The sequence below is a fragment of the Takifugu rubripes genome, chromosome 11 (genome assembly GCF_901000725.2).
Source record: "Takifugu rubripes chromosome 11, fTakRub1.2, whole genome shotgun sequence".
NCBI lineage: Eukaryota > Metazoa > Chordata > Actinopteri > Tetraodontiformes > Tetraodontidae > Takifugu > Takifugu rubripes.
The window spans coordinates 4,473,807-4,491,838 of NC_042295.1; positions in this window are offsets into that span (position 1 = coordinate 4,473,807).

Sequence of the window (18,032 nt, forward strand, 5' to 3'; positions counted from 1 at the left end):
CTATTTTTGCTTCCCCTCGACAACCCCGTATTTCACTCCAGGCTGTCTTCTTACTTCCCGGGGGACCACAGGACCTAGCTGCCCTCGTTGATTCTGGTGCTGACGCTTGCTTGATCGGCAGAGAGGTGGTTCGGCAGCTGGGCCTTGGATACGAGCCACTGGCGTCCGTCATCCCAGCCCAAGCGTTGGATGGGCATCACCTGGGAAACATCCGTCACAGGACAGGCCCGGTGACAATGCTGTTGCAGGGCAACTACCGGGAGGAAATACACTTCCACATCCTGGAGAGAGCGCACTTTCCCTTGGTCCTGGCTACCCGTGGCTCCGCCGTCACAATCCGCAACTCAACTGGGAGACAGGGGAGATCCTGGGGTGGGGAGCTGAGTGTCATCTGTCCTCCGAGTCCCGCAAGCAGCTGCAGCGATTCCTGGGGTTCGCTAATTTCTACTGGTGCTTCATTCGTAATTATAGCTCCGCTACAGGGCCACTTACGCCGTCAAGTTGGCACTGGAGGAATGGCGGCAATGGCTGGAGGGTGCTACACTGCCTTTCATCGTGTGGACAGACCACCGCAACGTGGAATACATTCGAACAGCCAAGATGCTGAACTCCCAGCAGGCTCGGTGGTCACTGTTTTTCACTCGGTTTGACTTTACCCTTTCCTACCGCCCAGGGTCCCGCAACGGCAAGGCAGACGCCCTCTCTCGACAGTCCGCGGGAAATGAGGACGAAGGCCCTGGGAGGACCCCGGAGAACATTCTTCCCTCCTCGTGTATCGTGGCAGCAGTAACCTGGGTGATCCAGGAGAGAGTCCGGAGGGCGGCTGCCAATCAACCTGGACCTAGCACCTGCCCCAACAACTGGCTCTTCGTTCCTGATTCTCTCAGGGCAGAGGTCCTGGAGTGGGCCCACGCGTCTCGGCTGGCCTGCCACCCTGGAGCACCTCTGATGGCGGGTCTGCTGAAACAGAGGTTTTGGTGGCCCTCCCTGGGGGAGGATGTCCAGGAGTTCGTCAACACCTGCCCCGTCTGCAACCAGCAGAAACAACCACACCGAGCACCTGCCGGGCTACTGCAACCTCTGCCAGTTCCGCGTCGACCCTGGACACATATCGCCCTTGACTTCGTCACCGGGCTGCCCGGGGAACTGCGGGGAACACTGTCATTCTGACCATCATCGACAGATTCAGCAAAATGGCTCACTTTGTGCCCCTGCCTAAGCTGCCGTCGGCAAAGGAGACTGCCCAACTTGTGATCCTGCACGTCTTTCGGCTTCAGGGCCTACCGGAGAGTGTGGTGTCAGACAGGGGCCCTCAGTTTGCCTCTGTCTTTTGGAAAGAGTTCTGCGGGAATCTGGGAGCCACCACCAGTCTGTCCTCAGGATTCCACCCGCAGACCAACGGCCAGACAGAAAGGAGGAATCAGGACCTGGAGACGGGCTGATGACTCAGGACCCGGCCACATTGTCAACCTTTCTGGGCTGGGTCGAGTACGCCCTCAACTCGTTGATCAGCTTGGCGACGGGGATGTCACCGTTCCAGTGTGTCTACGGATACCAACCTCCTCTGTTCCCGGCACAGTCAGATGAAGCATCTTGTCCCTCTGCAGCAGCTTATGCCCACCGCTGCAGGCAGACATGGGCCCAGGCTCGGGCCAATCTTCTGAGGGCAGGCGCCCGGTACGAGGCGGCGGCCAACCAGCACAGGACCCAGCCCCCAGATACAGAGTGGGACAACGCGTGTGGCTATCCACGCAGGACCTGCCACTTCGGGGTGATTCCAGGAAGATGGACCCGCGGTTCGTGTGACCATTCCCCATCGTCGGAGTCATCAGCCCGGCGGCAGTCAGACTGCAGCTTCCCCGGTCAATGCGCATGCACCCCACCTTCCACTTTTCTAGAATTAAGCCTGCCCACGAGAGCCCCCTGGTCCTGGATCACCCGGCTCCACCTCCCCCGCAGCTAGTGGATGGGGGCCTGGCATACACAGTCAGTCGGCTCCTGCGCTCCAGACCCCGTGGCAGGGGTCTCCAATACCTGGTTGACTGGGAGGGTTATGGACCCGAGGAGAGGTCCTGGGTACCGGCACGACACATCCTGGACAAGGAGCTAGTTCGGGACTTCCACACCAGACACCCGGATCAGCCTTCACGACCCAGGAGAGTAGGTTGTGCAAGACCTCGGAGGCCCGAACCAGAAGTGGAGGCGGAGAACGAGGACCGTGGGTTGGAGTCGTCAGTGTGACAGGAGTTCTGACCCCCCCACCCACTCTTCCCCAGGAGTGCTACCCTGGACTTTGCTTGGGGACGTCGGGGGCCGTCCCTTGAGGGGGGGGGGGGGGGGGGGCTGCGGGCAATCATGCCCGTGAGTCGCTTCGCCCCGCACACCTGTTGTGTATCTGGACACTAATGAGCCCCTTTCTTAATCCCCGGAGGCACACCTGCTCCCTGACAGATCGTTATTCGTCTTCCGATGACTTTCCAGCGTATTCTTGTTTGCCTGCCTGCCCGGTTCCGACCTTGCCTGTTCCTGACCATTCTGTTTTGCCTGCTCCCTGGTAAACCCTGTCTGCCTTCTGCCCGATCTCGACCTTGCCTGTCCCCGACTATTCTATTCTGCTCGCTCCCTGGTGAATCCTGTCTGTTGTCTGTGTCTGACAATAAAGCGGTGTTCAGCCAAGCTCTTGTGTCGCATTTGGGCTCTCATCTGGTCCGTGACAGGAAGCTTCCACCTGAGTTGTTCATACCAGGGCTACTAAATAAGTTCAGATTTTTAATTCTTCCTAAGTTGCCAGAAACAGAGATGTGTTTGTGTTTGAGATGTAAGCTGCATAATAACTTCATTTGAGAAACAATTTTAGGAGTAAAAGGTACTAAACCTCAACTACAGGCAACGTCTGACACCTACAAAGACACAAGTGGAATTAAAACCACACAAGTATAAAGACGCAGCGGCGCTGAGGTGCTGTAAGGAAGCAGACGGGTTCCCTTGGAGTTTGTACTTACTGTGAATCACCTGACCTGTTTCCGATATGATGGCTGGTGTCTGAATGCGTCTCAAAGAGAAAAGCTCCATTTGACCGATGATGATAGCGGTGGTGATGATGAAGGTGGTAATGAGAAGGGCTTACACAGCACATGAATATTTGAAGGAGTTGGGTGGTGACAGTGGGGGAGACACGATTGCTCACAACGATCCTATTGGTTTATTGGTGACGTGATGCCGCGGAGGAGTTGCGCTAAACACTTTATAAAGCTTCTCTTTCCGCGGCGAGCCAGTCTATTACAGACCTCTGCTGCCTCAACTCGTGCTGAGAAACCTCCACATCTTCGTCCATCATGAGCGAGGTAGGACTACTTTCTCTCTTTAATGCGCGCTAGGAAAACCCAGTTACGCGCGGTCCGTGCGCTGAAGGGAAACCTGATCTGTGAGAGATTTTATCGAGCTTCTGATATCAGCGCTTTTGGCTGATCAGATCATTGCTGCTGCGGCGGGGCTGAGAAGCGTCCGGCTACTACCAGTGCGCACCGACGATCCGCTGTGGAAACACCAGTACGCATCATTCCCAGCAGCCTTCCACGATTGATCACAACATTCAACTCTATTTTCCTTTCAGTTGTCGAACGTTATTGCGCGGATTGGTGGCAGCTGTCAGGGACATGACCTAAATGTTTAAAACTTTTATCAGGGAGGAATCATAAAGTCACCCTTCTGAGCCTGTGGGTTAAGATGTGGATGTGTGTGTGTGTGTGTGTGTGTGTGCAGTGGGAACTCAGCAGGATGATGCTTAACCATTAGCAGCTCTGGAGCCTTCAGCCTTTTAGAAATGCCCCAAAACCTCCTGCTAATGTCCCCACTGGTGCTTTTCTGTGGATCTGCAGTAAACTTAATGAGTCAGAATTTCTGAAAGTGTAGCCTTTATTAAGAGCTTCTTTATTTTGCTGGTTACTTGTGACTGCCCGGAGGCTGCTGGGCTGAAATAACAGCAGATGTAACGTTGGCCTCCAGTCTAATCAAATATCACTACAAACATGCAGGCAGCATTAGCTGTAAGAACTGAGCAACTGTTAGAAGTCTTTGGGTGTGCCCAACATTTATTGAGACGAGGAAAGGCTTTATTTACAGATTGTGTAACAGCAGCTGATTGTAAACACGTCAAACCCAGAAAGATCTGCAGGGAAATCATTTCCAAATAGCCTCTAGGTCAATTCATCTGTGTGTGTGTGTGTGTGTGTGTGTGTGTGTGTGTGTGTGTGTGTGTGTGTGTGTGTGTGTGTGCGTGCGTGTGTGTGTGTGTGTGTGTGTGTGTGTGTGTAAACAAATGATTCACCTTCCAGCTTATAAAACATGATTTTATGCTCAGCAGGAGACAGAAAACAGCTTTTAAATAATTAAAGTCAACAGACTCAGATAATATAATAATAAATATAATAATGTGTGCTAAATTAACTGGAGCTGTTAATAACACATGCACACACACACACACACACACACACAATCTCTCTCTTTCTCTCTCTCTCTCTCTCTCTCTCTCTCTCTCTCTCTCTCTCTCTCTCTCCGCAGTATAAAGAGAAATCTCATTTAGCTTAATTGAACATCAAGTGAATCATTGTTCTGACTGGTGACTGACAGAGAAGCTCTTTGATCAACAGCAGCCAGATGTGCTTCAGTGTTCACGTCTACACACGAATGGTTAAGTCAGCACATCACTAGCCAGCAAGAATTAGTGCTCCTAATGTTTTCTGTAGTTCTACAGAACTATAGAACATATCTGCCTGTTTGTCTTCTAAATACTTCAGACTCCACAGTTGGTGTCCAGAACTTTCATGAGTTTGCAGACTTGTCGAGCTTCGTCCTTCAGTTTCGAAGTAGACAAACTAGGCTAAGACTGGCCCTGGTTTTTGAGTAGTTCTAGAGCAGAAATGTGAGAATGGCAGCTGAGCCAGAAGTGGATCTGTTCTGAGGTTTCTGCCTTCTAAATATTTCTTGGCCCTGTCATCAAATGCTGGTTACTACATATAAACCTGACTTATTTGAATGACTGCTTCATGGTACTGATGCTGCTTTATAGGTGGTTCCATCCAGATGAATAAAGAAGGACTGTTAAACTCTTGAAAATGAGCAGTGATTCCGTGATTTCAGCCTGGTTAGCCAGCAGCCACGCAGCAGCACAACAATCGCGTTTGGCAGGATTCACAGCAACAAAGTGGAATGTCTCTTTGTGCGATTTAACTCCAGCCAAAATCATATTTTAAATCACCAATTATTGCACATGAGGGATCATCAAGTTGATCAGACTGGTGTGTGAAGGAATGGTCATTTGTCCCGGTGTGTATCTCTATCACACCTGCCTGTAAGGGATGGTTGAAAGGAACTCGACAAGCTTCTTCCTCATCTTCATGTTGATTCGTATCACGTTTCCTCTCCTGCGTGAGAGTAATGAAGCTACACTCCATCATCTGACACTAGCTCTATCAAATTCAACAACAGGGAAGGCAATTTACTGAGCCGCAGCGCCGCAGATCTCTTCATCAGTGCCAGGCGCTGTGCAGCCACGGCACGCTGGGTGCTTAAGTGATGGGATGGAAACAGGGTTTTGTAATTCATGCTGGGATGTTTATTACACAAACATAAATTTCACCAGCTGTCAACATGGACGCTGATGCCCGGTTCTTCTGCTCAATGGGGTAAATTGACATCTTTATTTAGGGTTTTGAGCTGAAGTGCTTCCAGCTGATGGAGTTGCTGGCAGTCTAATCTGCTGTTGGCCTTTATTTTCTGTTTTTTCTTCTATTTTTAGGTGTTTAGCTCGACACAAACTGGTTGTGCATTTATTGTTTGACATCTATAAGATGTGTTAATGTATAACAACAAGCAGCAGCATCCTCTGTGTGATGCATCGCCACTTAAATTACACATTTCACCTGAGTCAGCAGAATCTGTGCTGGCCAGTGTTCCAGCATCACACTGAGTGAGCGGGAAAGTTTGGGATTTAGCAGATCAATGCTACTGATGAACACTGCAAATCTAGGCTTCCTCAAAGTTATGATCTCACCACGAAGCCAGAGGGAAGAAGGAGCCCGGTTCCTGGAACTGCAGACAGCTGAAAACCAAGAACTGGCAGCACATGATCCTCATTTTCTGCAAATATCCAGATTAGGTGGAAGAGACTGACAGATGTCTCAGGAGATTATTGCACTGCAGGAGCATGGACAGGGTTAATCTACAGGAAAGATCAACACAAACACTGAGGTGGAGTCAGAAGCAGCTTCTTGTCCTGCAGGTCTTTTATTCATCATCTTCTGGTTTCGCTGCAGCTCATCAGGAGCCAGCATGAAGGCTGCAGATGTTTACTTCCAACTTTGAGAATCTTTTTTAGTTTGAACCTTGTTCGACAGGTCCTAACTAATTCCATCTGAGAAGAGGTGGAGAAACTCTGCATCACTTGCTTCTGTCTTGTCATCCGCCCATGAATATGATCCTGCTTTAGTTTCTCTTCTCATCTGAAGAGCAGCTCCTTTGTCTCACACCAAATGGAACAGGAAGACAAAATGTCTGTCTATCCTCATGTTCTTTTCTGCTTGAATTGTCTGGCCTACTTCTGCTTTTTAAATTCTTAATGGCGCCGAATGTGGCAGCAAACTCTTGTTCCCTCTCAGCTGCCAAATCCTGAAATATCCTCAACAAATGCTCACATGAAAAAGATGTCCTGTGTGCAGTGTGTTGAGAGCAGGAATGGAGGATCTGGTACCATCACTAAAGCTTTCTGGAGACAGCGTCCACTAGTCTCTGCTGGGACAGCACCAGCATGGGACACCTTCATCAATCCTCATAATTAAGCTCTTAATTTGAGCACGTTGCTCTTGGAGCTTCATGTGCAGAGCTACTCTCCTGCTGCTTGGCCCACTAAAGCAGACTACAGCTCTATCTGGGTCGCCTGGTTACTCACAGGCAGGGCTGACCCCCCTCCCAACACCCCAGCCCCTACACCACCTCCAGAAATGCCTGTATGAGGTTGAGTTTTGGTGGCCAACGTGGTCAGTGTTCCTTAGCCAGATAACTATGTTAAAGCCAACACATTGGTCCTGGTACCACTCTTGCCTCAACATTATTAATTAATTAATCATTCAAATTATTATTTTTTTTTTTTACCACAATTCAGCATTTCCACAGTAGGATCAAAATCAACAGGAAATAGACATCAGAAACAGATTAAACATTTGGAACATTAGGTAAATTAAGTTGATCAAATGAACTAGTCTTATGTAAGTAGTGTTCTTACAGCCTGGTTCCTCTGGCAGCCTGGTTCCTATGAGAGGAGCAGAGCCATTCATAATGAGGTGTCAGCTTAGTAAAGACTTGGATAAAGCCAAAGATCCAAAGCTGCAGCGGCAATGAAGGAGATACCCTCTGAACCAACACTGCCCTCATTAATCTTTGTAAAGTCCAACTAGCTATTTGGTTCTTTTGTCCAGAAGCTGTCATGATTTATTGGAGACACATTTTCCCCACTTCTCCTCCTTTTCAATTCAAGCAGCATTTCTGATGATGACGGGTTCCTCTCATGAAGAGGAACGAACCATGAAGACAAGTGCTGCATTCTGGTGTCATCAGGAAGATCATTTTTGTGAGAGCTCAGGTGGGGAGACAGACTCTGCTTTGCATGCAGCTTAGCTTCTGTGGACTAGACAGCTCATTACCGCTGGTACTCTATTCTATTTACTGGCCATTTGCTGCTCCTTACACATGAGGCAATAAAAAGTGTGATCTCGCCATTTTCAGGTGGATTAATGTGTGTAACAGATGGAAAGAAGCAGGTTCACAAATTATTTTTTTTTGGGGGGGGGGGGTTAAACCAGAGAGTTCTGAGAGAGTCTTCTCATGGTTGCTTTTTCTTCTGTAAACACATGAAGCTGTTTTACTGCTCCAAAAGTCAGTAGGTTCCTTGTTTCAGAACCAGTCAGTAAGTCAGCGGTCAGGTTTTCCTGCTTTTTGCTCTCATCTGCATCCAGCTCTGATGAGCACACAGGAAGCAGAACCAGGAGAACTTTCACACACTGACATGTTCATCATGGAGGTTCCTGATCATCATCTGGGACCAAATGCTTCAAGATTCTCCAACATCACGTCATCATCAATGTCAAACAAATATTAGACAGACAGACGGACGGGCAGACAGACAGACAGGCAGGCACGCAGGCCGGCCGATGGATGGATGGACGGACGGACGGACGGACGGACGGACGGACGGACGGACAGACAGATAGATAGATAGTGTTTCAGATTGACCTTTAACCCATTTGACAGTTTAGTTTATGTAACTACCAATAGAGCTCATTCAGATGAGTGGTCTGCACAAACAAACATACACATACACATACACACACACACACACACTTACACACACACAAACACACACACACACACAGCACTTGGAGTAAAGAGCACCCTTCACTCCACACCCACTGCCTGCACATGGAGGATGAGCAGGATGGTTTCTGAAGATTCAACGAGGCAGATGGAGGGAGAGAGAAAGCGGGAGGGATGGGGAGAGAGAGAGAGACCGAGGGGATGAATCGTGGAACTTTGGTTTTAATCATGGAAGCCTTCAGTGGAGCAACTGTTCTCATCTGTGTGTGAGCAGTAGAGAAGAGGGAAGGATCTCAGTCTTTCCATGAAACTCTCAGGACTCGTGAAAGTCTGAAAGTCATTCTCAGTGGGAGGTTACATTAGATACTCCTGTGTCCACTTTTACACCTCTCTTGTGCTCAGATATTGAAGAAGCACCGCTTGCTTAAGTTAGAGAGACCCACAGCTGACCTTGTGTCTCTGTGTTACCTTCAGTATCTCTCCAGTTCTCCATTTGCTGTTTCTCCTGATTGGTTCTTTTCATTCCTCCTTTCCTTATTGCACTTTCACAGGTCTGTGGTTGATTGTGGTTGATTGTGTTTGATTGAGGTTGTTTGTGGTTGTGGTTGATTGTGGTTGTTTGTGTCATCTGCTCTGCACCTCTATCTTCTGAGTGAGTCTATAACCTGTCACAGATCCTGTCCAGACTCCCCCAGAGGTTCATGAACACTTAATGTTCAGTCTTTGGGGGTGTTTATTACCTACATCCGTGTGTTCTGATGGAGCAGCTGCTGCTGATGGAATTACAAGATGCTGATGGGTGAAGTCATTCCTTTTAACTAGTATAACTGGAACAATAAGGCTAAAACTGGTATTTATTTATTTATTCATGCTGGGCTTCATGAATAAATGAGGCAATGTGGCAAAAGGGTTGAAAATTAAAATCCTGACAGACAGAAATGGACCACAGCTCTGCTCACAACTAAATAATATATCCCAAATGTACAACTACAAAGACATTTCTTCTGATGAGAGGCTCATGTTGTTTTATGAGAACCCTCCACTGCTGATCTCTGCCCACTGCATCAGGGCACAAAGACGCTCTATGAAATTTTCTGGATTAATAATGTAGCGAGAAGCTCAACAGAGGCGACTGGCAGCACAATCTTTTCTCAGCCTTCCGACATGAGCTTCAAACCTCTGAACAAGCAGGGCAGTGAAATGTTGAGAGCAGCCCAACCCCAAAAAATTGAAATCAGTAACGCATCTTGCTACTGGTTTGTTACCATGACAACTCTTTTCTATGGTAAAGAAAAAATACACTGAACTCGAATCTACAAATGAAAGCAAAATGTATGAGGCAATTTTAAAACTCCTATGTTTAATACGTCACCTGCAGGGGGAGAAGGATCCTCCTCATCCAGCCACTCATATGGGATAGAGAAGATAATAATAATTTCTAATTCTGTTGTTTTTATCATGACTGAAGTAAGTTTAAAGTGTCTGCTGCTTTAATAAATGTCACAAACCTCAGACAAACCTTCTGAGCCTCCAGTTCTGCTGTGGTGTAATGTTAAAACTGTTGCAGGTTGTGTGTTACACTCACATGCTCTGAGGATGGGGAAGAGTAAAGGTTCAGATTTTTTAAAAGAAGAAAAGCTCATCCTTGTCTTCTTTCTGGATTAATGGAGGAGGATGGTGTGTAAGACCCCTGAGGTCAGATGCTTTAATCATTCACAGTTTTATTTTTGACTGTTGCACTAACCACTAACCCGGCCTAATGCTGGCGGATTTCCCTACTTTCTCCAAACTATAGGAGGGAGTTGATTGCAGTCATTAATCTTTGTATTACCAGTATTGGTACAGCATCTTCACTGCAGACGGAGGTATTGATCCTCCTCCTCTTTACTCAGAGAAAATGCTCACTAATACTCACTAAAATGCCCGCCCAGGCTGCACATATGAAAACACAGGCTGACAAGCTGTCTGCCAGCTGGCAGGAAGCTCTGCATGTGAAAGATAAAGAGAGTGAAATTCTAATTTATTGAAGAATTTCCACCAGGATCCTTAAATTGACACAGATTGATTATATGTGACTCTCATCCTTTGTGTTTTTAGAAGAAAATAATGAAAATGACAACACTTGTCTTTAAAAACATTAATTTTGAGCAGTGTTTAGAGAGTTTATGTTGTTATCTCTTCATGTCTGAAGGGAAATCCACATCATAGCTGGTGCAGACTTTAGTTTGTGGACATAAATGAGTAGAAATGCAGACGTCATAAGAGTTCCTGGGTCTGCTAGTGCAGCAAACAAGAGGAAGAATTCAGGCTGTGGAATCTGGACCTGAGCATAATGGCAGTAAATCTCTCTCTGATCAAATCCTTCCCCAAGAGTCCAAAAGAGTCTTTTTAAATCATCTTCAATGGGGCTTTCAAACGAGGATTTAGAATGAATTATTATTCAGATCCAATTTCTCAAAGTCTGTCAAATTGCGCTCCACTCTGATTAGATGTGCTAAGACTGCTAAATGAGTGACAATAATCAAGGGTTGATTGAAAATGGTGTACTTACAGAATGATGGACAGGTGAAATTTATTGGATTTGATTGGAGGAACCTGATGTTTGATTGTCCAGTTAAAATAAATACAAATGACTTCAGGATACGTTTTTACATTGGTGTGTTGAGTAAATCTGACGTAAAGACTTCCACCAGTCACTTCCTGCCTCAATGACTCTAACTTCTTTCTTTAACTGACAAATCCATCAACTTCAACTCGTTCAAAATTCTGCTGCCAGCATCAGAACTAGAACTAGAATAGCTTCCTATCAAATATCCTATAACCTTTCAGTTTCTACTTCTCAAATCCGTCAACAACCTACAGCGGCTCCTGAGCTCCTCCATGTCGTGTCAGCTCCTCCTCTTCCACCAACTCTCCCTCCAATCTACTGGTACTCACTTTACCACCATTCGGTTGGGAGCCTTCAATGGATTTTTTCCCATTCCAAATGTCCTAACCTCTCTGGTTCTATTTCTGACCTTCTCTCTCCTGCTGGACTGCTCATTCATCCCAGTGTGTCCTGTCCATCTGCTCACTGCTGTGAGGTGTCAGTCCTGGAGTCAAATTGCTTCCAGGACCAGCAAGACTAGAGAAAAGCTGATGATGTGAAATGAATGTATAGATCAGTTTTAAGAGTAGAGAAAAAGGGAGAGGTGCAGGTGTATCATAGGCGCCCCCAGCAGTCTGAGTCTATAACAGCAGAACATTTCTGTGTTCACCTTCATTATGAACCTTAAAAAGCTGAAGGGTTTTAAGTCTGGTTTTAAACACTGACACAGTGTCTGACTCCCAGCTCTAGACTGGGAACTGGTTCCACAGAACATGAGAGCTGAAGGTTCTGCCTTCTGCTCTACTTTTGGACACCCCTCGTGGCTTCCTGGAGTTTCAGGAGCTGATCCAGAACCAACATTTTCTCATGAAAAAATGCTATTTAAAGATTCTCTGCGGCTTCAAGAGGTTTTTAAAATCACCTCCACGCTCACATCAAATAAAGCTCAGAAAAACACATTTATTAGTATTCTTACATTTTCTAACAAACAATCAAGTGAACCAGAATCCCAGGAAAGAAGCCATTTGTGTCTGTGACCTTCTGCTCTGACCTTGTGCTCTGTAATCAGCCGTTGTTCCACTCTCAGCTGCATAGCGTATGTTCCAGTCTGAAGCTGTTTGGCTTAAGTGTTCAGAACAAGTGGCCTCTGAACCGCTCCAGAGAAGGTGCTGAAGGACATGGAAGCAGATGAAGTGTCAGCTTACATGTGTACCCAGTACCTGCCAGAGCAATTATGAGGAAGCAGATCAGCAGATCTGGATCTGATGAGAAGATGTAACAAATCAGTTCTACTGATTTATGTGTCCTGTCTGTTGCTTGTGTGTTCCAGAGACAAGGACCAGGAGCTGCCTCTGCCACCAACAAGACATCTGGGGAACATGGTGAAAAACAGGATTTCATTATGGAATTCCGCTCTGAGAAATTAACCTTTGAGACGCATACACACACACACGCACACACACACACACACACACACACACACACACACACTCACTCACACATCCTTGTACGTCTGTATTTATGAGGACTTTCATAGACATAAGGCATTCCACACCTCCTAACTCTAACCATTACAGCTAACCCATAACCTTAACCCTCACCCCTGACCTAAAACCGTTTCTAACTTCAACCTAAAAACCATGTCTTAACCGTCAAACAGTCCTTTGATGTTGAGGGGACCAGCCAAAATGTCCTCACTTTGCTAGTAGAATGATGATTTTGCTACTCAATATATAGCAAGTACAAGAAGACATGCACACATTTCCATCCTTTGATGTGTGCAATACCCAACCACCCTGCAGAGGCCTGTGTGTAAGTGGTCTCCTGTAATGCTCACTGTGTGGGCTGGAGGGAGGGGGTGAAATGAAGGAGTTTTATAATCAATCAATCAATCAATCAATCAAACAAACTTTATTTATATAGCATCTGTTACAATCAAAATAGTTTCTAGGCGCTTTACAGAATCCCAGGGCCTGACCCCCAACAAGCAACAGTGGCAAGGAAAAACTCCCCTTTATCAGGGAGAAACCTTGAGCAGGACCAGGCTTATATAAGGGGACCCTCCTGCTGACGGCTGGCTGGGTAGAGAAATAGGAGAAGGGGGAGGAGGACAGGTAGAGAAGAGAATAGGTAGAGAACATAGAAATGAATCCAGAGGTTATACACTTCCTCTGATCAGTGGAATCTGAGAGAACTACGCGCTCACGATGATCCTGCATCTGAACAGAGACGGACTGCCTTTATCAGTTTGTCCTGGGGGAAATTAAGCTTGGCTCCACATACTGAGTGTCTTACAAATCATTTTTAGTGTTGAGCTGGGCGTCATTAAATCTGTCACAGTAAAACAAATAAAGGCTTCAACCAGAAAACGAATATCTTCCCAGCTTTCACCAGCACTAAATCGACACCAGCTCACAGGAACGAGCCGCTCGGTCCGACACACACATACAGGCAGGATGGCTGACTCCTGAGGAAGCTGAGGAGTGTTTGTGCACAGGTAGATTATTACAATCAACAAGCAGCTCCAGGGCCTCAATAGGTGGGAAACACCTGCTGACATAACTAATGACGTCTGATACTTTAATTTACTCTAGGATGAAACCTCTGGTAATGGGCTGATACTATTATGATACCATTATGAAATCACTCTGAAATATCCCCAATTTCATTTGTGTCCCATTCCAACATTTTATTTTTGCATATGAACAGAAACATCAAATAAAACATCATGGTGCTGCAGCAGACTCATGTTAGTCTGCCTGGAGACTGCAGATTTACCTTTCTGCTGATTCTCTGACCTTGCTGTCTGACCTTGACAATTAATTTGATGCCTTGATAAAAAGTAAGATGCTTCTTTGGTTGGAATAGGAGCTGCTTTATCCTTGGCTCTGAGCAGAGGCTTTATGCAGAGAACCCTTTTTAGGGTCATTCCCTCCTGTTCTTCCTCAGCCACAGCTGCAGCATCACAGGCTGCTTTTGATAAGAACATCAAACAGAAGGAACAATAACAACAATGACTCCTTCATTTCTGATCTGTTGCAGATCAGAAATAAAATATTTCTTTTGATTTTTCCTGGATGCAGCGTTGCACCTTACATGTTGCTTTTCTAAAAAGACTTTTGGAAAAATACACCATTATGTCAACTGTTCAATCGAGGGATGGTTGCAGAGTTTTTGGACTATCTGATGTTCATTCCGGTATTGTAACATGAAGCTCGCTGATGTAGGACGACCTGATCATGTGGAAATGATGATCAAAAGTTGGAAACAACAGACGCTCCGTCTATTCTGTCAGTGGATGGAGCAAATCAGTGAATGGACCCGCTCAGTAAACAGGGCCAGGGCCCCCCACCCCCAAACCTCCCTTAAGGTTCAGGTTAGAGATCAATATCATCCTTTTATAATTAGACTGAAGGGAAGTTGACCCAATTTTGCAGGCTTTTTAATTAGCCTTCCTGCAACGTAACTTCCTGAACATACCTTCTGTTTGCTGACATTTCCTGCATTTCTTTGATCGTCCCACATTTGTGCTCATCCTTGGTTTTCCTCAAATGTGTGTCCAAGCCTCAGCAGCTCAGAACTAAACTTTCTCCCTGAAGCAAAATAGAAGTTAAAAAAAATGCTGAAAAACAGCAACCAACGTCAGCCCTTTGTGTGTCCGAGCTTTGATCGTTGTGCTTCTCCTTCATGTGCTTCATGGCCTCTGGGGATGCAGAAAAAAACATTACATGTTTTTTACTTTTAGCCACTTTTTTCTGGCAATTTTTTTTTCACTTTATGAAAAGAGGCATAAAATGCCCACAATGATCAAATGAACAACACAGAGATGTTTTAGAGTATATATAACAGTTCATATTGGATGTTTATGTGGTGAAAACTGAACATTTATAAATGATTTCTTGGTTCTCTCTCAGAATCGGAATCCAGTTAAACTGTTCCTCATAATGTTGTTTTCGTGGAAACTATTTTATTCACCAGTTTCCATCATTGTTGCTTTCATGCTTAATTTACTGAACTCTAAATGCACAATTCCACAAGGGTTAAGATCCAAAAAGGGGTTCAATGTGCAACAGAAGGTCGGACAGCAGCAGCAGGTGAAGACAGGTCAAATTTATGGGAAAAAAAGCCGCAAAACGCTCAAAATCAGGCACAACTATGGGGACAAAGGTTGGGACAAGACAGGGGGGCAGATAGTAAGAGGCAGGTGCAAACAATCATGGGGGGCTAATCACAAAAGAGGAAATCCAGGACAGGAAGTGACAGATGAGACCAAAGGAGAAGACAACATGAACAGACCAAACTAGAATAACGTGGAAAGAAGATCGGCTGATCCATCAGAAAAATGGGTCCGTTTGGATAACCAAAATGTTCCAGAGCAGAATCTGATGACTCAGCTCTTCTCACACAAACTCACTCATGTTTTTAGGGTGTGAACAGAAATAGCAGCATGAGACAGTGAAAAGTTGTAGATCAGCAGCACAATTTCCTGTTCTATCAAAAGTCTGAACGTTGTCATAATATCAGGGTGATCTTTAAAGAAGTTTCCACTGAGGGGAGCAGATTCCATTTACACTTCCTGTCATGATTCCCTTATTTTCTCTTTGATTGCAGCATTTAGAGACTCAGCAGAAATGCTGAGGAGCCATCAGGGAGCTGGAGAGTCTGAAATGAGCTGTCAGCTGTAGCGGCTAATCACTGCAAGCAGCTGGATAAGTGCTGGTGCTGAGGGCTGTGGAGACACATGCACAGTTGCTTTTCTGTATTTTAGGGATGGAGATGAGCGTTGGTGAGAGATGGTTGATCGTCAGGGCTCTTTGCTCAAACACAGATTCTTGATTTGGAGGCTGAGCCTGTTTCACCTGCATCGTTTTGTCTGAGCCTCGTGCTGCCCACTACAGGCTGCTGCTCTGGCAAATGCATTAATGCATTTTTTTCTTCCTTGATGAAACATTGATTCCAAATTGGAGTCTGACAGCAGATACTGTATCCCAATTAGGCGCCGACAGGAGCGATGAAAGTGCCGTCAGAGGTAATATGTGTGAAAATCTGAGGAATGGAGAAGAATGCTCAAAGAGAAAAGGGGATCATACATCATTGTCTCACTTGTGCCAAAGCCTAACTCATAAAATAAGCTGTTAGGACTCAGATGGTGGGATGATGTGGTTCAGATGGATGGATGCATGTATTTTCTCTGAAATGATAAAGTGGAAATGCTGCCCATCACTCCTGATGTGAACCCAGAATAAGCTCATTACCACAAATCCATCTGAGGGAAGTCCTGCCGACCAATATGGTCTAGGGGGAAACACCCCCGATCCTTTGGCATTTTATAAATAGTTATTTTCTTGACTTCATCTAAAAAAAAACCACACATCTTCACGGTCCATCTTCATGGTTCATCATCATGGTCCATCTTCATCTTCGCTCCACCCAATGTAGATTCTGAGGGGTAGCACTGATGGGTTTACTCCTGGAGTAGAGGACAACTGTGGAGGTGCTTCCGAAGGAAAGATACAGGAACAATGTCCTCCACGCCTCCCGCCTACATCTGCTCTTCTCTGCTGATCCTCAGCTTACACAAATTTAGCTGTAATCTGGTGTTAAACTCCAACATGGATAACCTGTAGACCAGGGATGCTCAGTACATCGATCATGATCTTTCAGTCAATCGCCAAGGTACTTTTGGTAGATCGCATGACAATAAAAAATAGACTTCAGCCTATCATCCATCCCGTCACTTGATTGATAAACAGGGCAGCTAGTCAGATGACATCTGAATTTTTTTGACACAGGTTAACAAGCCAGTCAGTCATTGCTAATTTTTCACTTTTGTTTTTTCTCTTAAACTTAAGAAAGGGTATTAAAATGAGTGGGGGACCAAGTAAGAAGAATAAAACGTATCACTTTCATATAGAATGGGAGGAGGACTTTTTTTCACGCTGACATTTTCAAAGTTTGCCTCATCTGCCAGTCTACTATCGCAATACCAAAGAAGGGTAGAGTGGCATTTTCGGTCTAAGACAGAGAAAGGGGAAGCAAGTAAAGTCCCAGTTGATTTTCACAATGGCAAAACAATGTAAATAATTTATTGTGTTGTGCAACACATGCGGTTATTAAGATTAAGATTTACTTTATTCATCCCTGTAGGGAAATTGAATTATAATAGCAGCATAGACATGAAGAGATATAACTATAGTATATAGACACAAAGAGCAGGTATATTTACAAAGCATAGAAATAGAATAAAAATAAAATATAAATAAGATTAGAATGTAGGCATAGAGATAAAAACAAGAATAAATTCTAGATTAAAACATGTTTACATAAATATAAAATAATATATAAATAAGATTAGAACATAAACATTAAGCAATTAGTGTAATTGAATGGGCTGGAGGGCACCTCCCAATCAAGAGAGCACAGCTCTGACAGAAAAGGATGAATTATAAAGTCTGATGGCAGACGGCAGGAATGACTTACTGTACTGTTCCTTAGAGCAGTGAGGCTGCAGGAGTCTGTTGCTGAAACTGCTTCTCAGTTCTCAGTTTGGTATGCAACGTACATCAACTTAAATTGTAAGGATCCTCAATAGTTTTCTAAATAAATATAATCGGGTGATCATTTTGACTTGGTCATTTCAGAAGTAGCGCGCATGCTGTAGAAATGTGAGCACCCCTACTGTAGACCATGATGAAGCAGCTGCCACACCTTTATGTCAAGAGTCAGCAGCATTTTTTATTAGATTGAACTTTATGCTCCTTGATCAGCACACCTGAACATCCGAATGCTCCGAAATGAGAACAAATGTGTGATCAATTTTAGAAGGAAGGGGTAAAAATAGTAAACAACATTTGAGATTCAATTTGTTATGATTTAGAAGATGAAAAGAGACAGTCCTGCTAATGCTGGCTGAAACCAGCTCGTATTAGTTTTTCTGGGATTAGAGCCGTCCTGGTCAGATTTGCTCTAGAGGGGATTTAAGAATTAGATCAATTCATGGCCCTTGATCTGACCACACAACGATCCTGGCTACCCCACGGGGCCTCTGCTCTGCTGTTATATAAGAAATACACCACCC